Genomic DNA, 6,527 nt, shown 5'->3' on the forward strand with positions numbered 1-6,527 from the left:
ACGCGTCATTTAATAGGACTTGAAGAATGATTTGTTACTTAATATTGTAAAGACGTAAATGTTCTAACTTTCATAAATGAATGAAAACTCTTTAACTTCAAACAAATGTATAATTCTCTCAATAAATTCATTTACTTTTCTCAATCCAATCCATATTCACATAATGTCATTCAAATAAGATTATTATGTATGCAAGTTTAATAATAGATAAACAAGTCTAAATCCAATAAATAGATATTACATAGTATTCTTTTCATAAAGTGTAATCTTTCATAGCATTACATCATACAATTTCTCTATCTAGGATTCTTTACAAGACTTAGGCATTTCAATTGCCTTAAGCTAAAGTTTACAATTACAAAATAATACACAATAAAGAGATGAGATGCGTCCATAGATCTTCAATCCATAAGCTATCTTCATTTCAATCCTTCGTATGAAGACGAGAACAAGATTCGGGTGCTTTTTCCACCCAACCTTGAAGCATACACTTCCTTGGAATTCTTAATCAATTTTAGAATACCCGACCCTACATAAATTGCTTAGCAAGAAGAATTCGATATACAAGATGGAATCCGGTGCGTGCCTAGAATGACACATGCATTTTCTATTATTCTAATTCAATTAAGAAATAGGAAAGATTGTAACAAGGATATGGTAGAGAGTAATAAATAAATCCATCTATTCCAATGGTCAATAAGTTACTCAGTCGAGTATAATGCCATGCATAGCAATAAAACATAATTTGGAAAAGAAAACTATTCTCTCTAAACTCCACATTTGACACCTGTCCCGGAAGATAAACTTTCCCAAATACACATGCCTAGTATTATCATTCATCTAGCATGCCTATTTTCTTTCTATTCAACATAAACCAAATACAATTTTGGAATAAACAATCTTTCATTTTTAGTATGATATGGTAATTTTTTTAAAATAAGAAGGTGTAACACATTTATGTACATATTTGCATATAAACATAATACAAAAATGAAGATATGAGCACACATTCATTAAATCTATGTTCTTATTTTGGTCTCACAATCGTTTTTAGAATGTACTATCTTTTGGTATGTTATCATTCATCTTCTAAGTTTTTGCTTAGTAATGGATATAATAACAGCAATCTATTCTCAATGTTGAGGTTCATATGCATATATATTTATATGTAAACTAATGTTTTCTGTTTGCTCATGTTTACTACAGGTATTCCATAGATAATCTAATGTTCACTACATTTCTAGAAGTTGTCTATTCTCAGTTTAAAATCTAATAAAATACATGAACAGCATACAAAGAAATCCATTTTCTTACAGCATTCAGCATATATTTGCATATCAGTTTATATATATATTATCTTTCAGAAATAAATTGAACAATAAAAGTTGAAAAGGTGTGTATTCTAGAAATGTTTTTTTTCATCTGCATATCAGTTTGGAAAATACTTGTTTTCAGGTTCATAGTTTTCTACAATCTATATATATAATGTATACACACATATATATGTGTCTTTCTCATCTAATCACACAGTGTTGATTCAAACATAGCAGAGATTTTGTCATAACCCTCTTTTTGGACCTTGATATGACTTGATATTATTATTATTATTATTTTTATTTATTTTTTATCGGTAATAGGCCGAAGCCGATAAGATGTACATACTCTACCCCCTATGGGATTTGAACTTGTGACCTCTCTTTCAAGAGCACAAGTTCTCCACCACTAGGCCAACTCAGATGAAAAAAAATGAATATGGTTGAAATTTTTATTTAAGAAGAATTAATAAGTGGTGACTCGCATGTGAGGTCAAAATTTACCTGAGAATTATTTATTTCCTCAATATTCTAATTGAGCACATGGTGTAGGAGAAATAAGAAAATTCTAGAAATGAATTTCAAATTCAAATTTTGCATGGTCAAATTTAACCGCCACTATGACGAGTTGTAAGGAATATGTCTTGCATGAAAGAATTTCAGATTCAAATTTAATATGCATGTAACCCCCCCCCCCCCCCCCCCCACTTTTGCATGGAAATTATTTTGGAAAGAATCTCTAAATCCTTTAATTTCTCTTGTAGTGGGAAAATGAATCTCTTTTCTATTTAATGAATTCTAGATTTTCAAAAGGGGGAGCGTTGTTTTTTAAAAAGGAGTTCATTGTTTTGATAGAAAGGTAGTTCTTGAATGCTGGCAAATCATGCTAGTTGTAGAAGGATTTTGGTAGACATATTGTATTGTAGGAGATAGGAATTTTCTTTCAGGGGATTTGGAGGATATTTATACCAGATTTGGAGGAGAAGGATTAAAGGAAGATAGCTAAGCAACAAAGAGTTGATTCAACAACAACAAATTTACTCTTCTAGCAAATCCAGGTTCCTCCTCTCTTATCACATGATTTCCTTTCAAAAATAGGGTGGGGATTCATATTTGTATGTGTTTTTTTTCTGATATTTTTTTAAATTTGAAAAAGGGCTGGATTAACAAGTAGAAATCTCATTCTTTTTTCAAAGAAATTTCTTCTCGTAGTTTCCAAATTTTCGATAGATTAAAGCAATATGCATGTATTAAAATTATATTTTACAAAGAAACCTCCTCTTGTAGTTTTCAGATTTTTGATAGATTAAATCAATATGCATGTATGAAATAAAAGTAAGTTAGTAGATTTATTTTCAAAATAATACAATGAGAATATTATTTGACTAGTCCTCTTCATATTTCAAAAATTAGATTAATAAAATGAAGTATATATTAGGATAAAATAAATAATGTGAACAAATATTTCTTTTGTCAAAGTAATTCAAAAATCATAATAGGAAAACAAAAAATAAAATATGTTTATCTTTGTGTGCATTCATCTCTGTGTATATTTACCTATGTGTATATATTTATATATATGAAATATCCAAATTTTATTAGGTGGTTAATTAAAACTAGTTTTTAATTTATTTTAAAACTTCCAAATGTAGGCCGAAATGGGGAGGGGCAACGGAAAAAAAAAAACAAAAAAAACCCACCTACAGATCTGCTACAAACCATAATTTTCATTGATCTCTGCCCTACCATTGCCTAGTGAACCAACAAGAAATCTCATATGAGGATGTGGGGCTGCACAAAAGACTACTTATATTTATACTAGAAGGTATTTGGCCAATATTGAACGTTGTCCCCAAGCAATGGATGTGTTCCAGTCCTATTATTATTTTTAACCCAATACTATTGATCAGCCATAGGTACTTGAGCTATTGGTAAGAATAGAGTGTTAGCCCTACTTTAAAAGAATATTCCTCAGAGCCTCCTAATCAGAATGAAGTTCCTTAGTGTTTTTTATTTTTATTTTTTTCCAAATCCGTTGCCTTCACATGATGTTATTACTTTGATTTGGCATCTCCTTCTGCATAGTATCTATGACTGCAAAATGTACAATAGATTCATTAAATGGTAAATGCAGTTATCTTTTATCTTAAGAATCCTTTATATATATATATATATATATATATATATATATATATATATATATATATATATATATATATATATATATATATATATATATATATATATATATATATATATATATATATATATATATATATATATATATATATATATATATATATATATATAAGAGTATCTTTTGGCCATTTAGTTAGAAAAAAGATTTATGCTATTTTATAAGGTAAATAATCAATAATAATAGAATTATTTCTATGTTAAATTTGTAATTTTGGTTTCACAAAATAGAATGTAAATATAAACTATATTATTTTATAAAATGATTGGTGAATGATAATAGAGTTATTTTAAAATGTGATTTGGCTTCACAAAATTGGAAATGAGATTGATTTTTGTTTTTGTTTTTCCTATAAAATAGCTAAGAGATTATGACAGAATCATTTCTATTTTTCAATTGATTTTGTTATGGAAACCTTCTTGCTTTATTTCTTCTCCTGCTTGTGGTGCTTCAAGGAGGTTTGGCACTGCTTTGGAATAATTATAATATTGAGGTACAATTAGTGGCATCTGCTACAAATTGGATGTTGACTTTAGTTATACGCAAGATTTCGAAGGTTAAATTTTGGGTTTTTAACATTTATGCTCCGTCAGGGATTCAAGGAAAGAGTAAGTTATGGGGTGAATTAAAGAGGATTTCTTCTCCCTTAAGACATGGTTCCTTTATTATCTTCGGGGGTAATTTTAATGCTATCACTGATTTAGATGAGAAAAGAGGAGGTGTTGTCCCTAATAAAAGGATTATGGATGACTTTGGGGATTTCATTTCTGATATGAGCCTTTTTTTATTGTAAGTCTCAGAATGGGGTTTTCACATGGACAAACATGAGAAGGGTTTTTTCTTAGATTGCTGAGAGATTGGATCGGTTTTTGTTATCTAAGAATTGGATTGATTCAGATTTTGAATTCTTTTCCTCTACTCTACCGGTCTTGGGTTCTAATCATTTTCCAGTTTCCCTTTCAGTTATTGAGGATAGGGCTTCTTTTAAGTCTCCATTTAAATTTGAGCCCATGTGGTTTAGGGATTCTTCCTTTTTGCCTCTGCTTATGAAATGGTGGAATTCTACTCCTTTTTGTTCTGGGTCCCGTATGTTTTAGATTGCTAAGAAGTTAAGTTATTTGAAATTGAATATTAGGGAATGAAATATCTCGCATTTTAAGAACATTTTTTAGGAGAAACAAAGGATTCAATATATGATTGAGTGTCTTAATACTCATGTGCTTCAACATGGTATGGTGCCACAAGTTTTTGATGAATTGAAGTCACGAAAAATACAGCTTGAGGAGGTGTTAGCTAGAGAGGAGATCTATTGGAGACAAAAATCTAGAGAGTTATAGCTTTCAGATGGTGAGAGGAACAAAAAAAAAATCCATTCTTCAACTAAGATTAAAAGATGTAAGAATAGGATATCTTGTATTTAGTGTCAGAATGAGAATTTATTGACAGAGTCGGAGGACATTGCTTCAGAGGCAGTTAGGTTTTTTAAGTCATTATTATCTTTGAAAAATGGAAATCTCAGCAGTGATATTATATCTAATATTCCTCCTTTAGTATCTTTGGAAGACAATAAGATGTTGATGTCTCCCTTTTCCTTAGAAGAAGTTAAGAGTGTTGTATTTGCCATGAATCCAGATAAAGCTCCGGGACCAGATGGTTTTACTCCTTTATTTTCCCAAAAATGTTGGGATTTTGTGGGAAATGATGTTTTATTGGCTCTCAAGGAAGCTAGGAGAAATAGGTCTATTTTAAAAGAACTTAATACTACAATGATTACAATTATTCCTAAAAAAGAGGATACTAAGACTTTTGATGACTTTCATCCCATTGCTTTATGTAACACTTTGTATAAGATATTTACGAAGGCAATTTCCCTTAGGTTGGCAAAAATTCTACCTAGGATCATTTCATTGGAGCAAGGTGGTTTTGTTCCTGGAAGGGAGAGGACAAAGGGTCCAATTGTAGCACATGAGGTGTTGAATTCTATTTCCACCCAAAGAACCCTGACCATGATACTTAAACTAGACATGATGAAGGCTTATGATAGAGTAGAGTAGGGGGCTTTATGTGTAGTTCTTGAGAAGTTAGGTTTTTCCAAAGCCTGGGTCAAATGGATTCGTGCATGTATTTCTTCTGCAAGATTCTCGGTTTTAATTAATGGTTCTCCCTGTGGTTTTTTCACTTCCTCCAGGGGTTTGAGACAGGGAGATCCCCTTTCTCCTTTTTTGTTTATTCTTCTAGTTGAAACCTTTAGTTGGGCTATTAGGGTTGCTAAAGTGTGGGGGCTTTGGAAAGGTATAAGGATTCAGAATATTCCCCAAAGTATTTCTCATTGTCTCTTTGCAGATGATACTTTGTTATTTGGACATGCTTCATTAGTTGAGGCAAAAGTGATTAAAGGAATAATACAGAATTGTGCATCGTTTTCTGGTTAGAAAGTGAATGGTGATAAATCAAAGATTTTCTTCCTTAATACATCACAACTGGTTCAACATAGGTTGCAATCCTTTTGGGGATTTGAGACTGGAAACCTTCCATGTACTCACCTTGGGATTCCTTTTTTTGTTAAATAGGATAAGATTGATTTTTGGGATAAGATTATTTCGGTCATTTCTAAAAGAATTCTCTCATGGAATCATAGATGGTTAACTTTGGTGGGTAAAATTATTCTCATCAAGTCTGTTTTGAATGTCATTCCCATATATCTCATGTCTGTTTTGAAGTCTCCAAAAGCAGCTATTGTTAGTTTACAGGATACTCTTAGAGATTTTCTTTGGAATAATAATAAAGATGGCAAGAAGAAACTCCCTTTAATTGCATGGGATAGGTATGTTTTCCTAAGGAACTTGGGGGAATAGGAATTCGGAGTCTGGAGAATTAGAATTTAGTCGTAGGTGCTAAGTTGGTTTGGAAATTATATGACAAGCCTAGCTCCTTATGGGCACAGATTATGTTTGCCAAATATTTAAATAATGGACCGAGAGAGTACATTTTTAAAGTCTCAAATTTTCATTCGGGTT

This window comes from Cryptomeria japonica, chromosome 3 (assembly GCF_030272615.1).
Source record: "Cryptomeria japonica chromosome 3, Sugi_1.0, whole genome shotgun sequence".
In the NCBI taxonomy this organism is placed as follows: Eukaryota; Viridiplantae; Streptophyta; class Pinopsida; order Cupressales; family Cupressaceae; genus Cryptomeria; species Cryptomeria japonica.